Genomic DNA, 338 nt, shown 5'->3' with positions numbered 1-338 from the left:
ATTTTTACTAAACTATTTTTCAATAACCATTATAAAAAAATGTTGTCAAAAAATATAATACAGAGCCCAATTTGAAATACCAACTCAAATTATGGTTTTTATATTTTTTATTAAGCATTTAAAATATAATATATGTAATTATTTATATGATGGTACGTATAAAATACTATTAATTATATGATTACTTATATGATAATACGTATAAAATACGATCAATTATATGATGACAATATACGATATATAATAATGACTAGAGGTGGGCTTTCGGGTACCCATACGAGTTTGGTTCTGATCGGTTTGCGTTTCGAATTTTCGGGGTCAAAGATTTCAGCCCTATT

The sequence above is a fragment of the Brassica oleracea genome, chromosome C4 (assembly GCF_000695525.1).
Source record: "Brassica oleracea var. oleracea cultivar TO1000 chromosome C4, BOL, whole genome shotgun sequence".
In the NCBI taxonomy this organism is placed as follows: Eukaryota; Viridiplantae; Streptophyta; class Magnoliopsida; order Brassicales; family Brassicaceae; genus Brassica; species Brassica oleracea.
Note: the sequence above shows the minus strand (reverse complement) of the source record.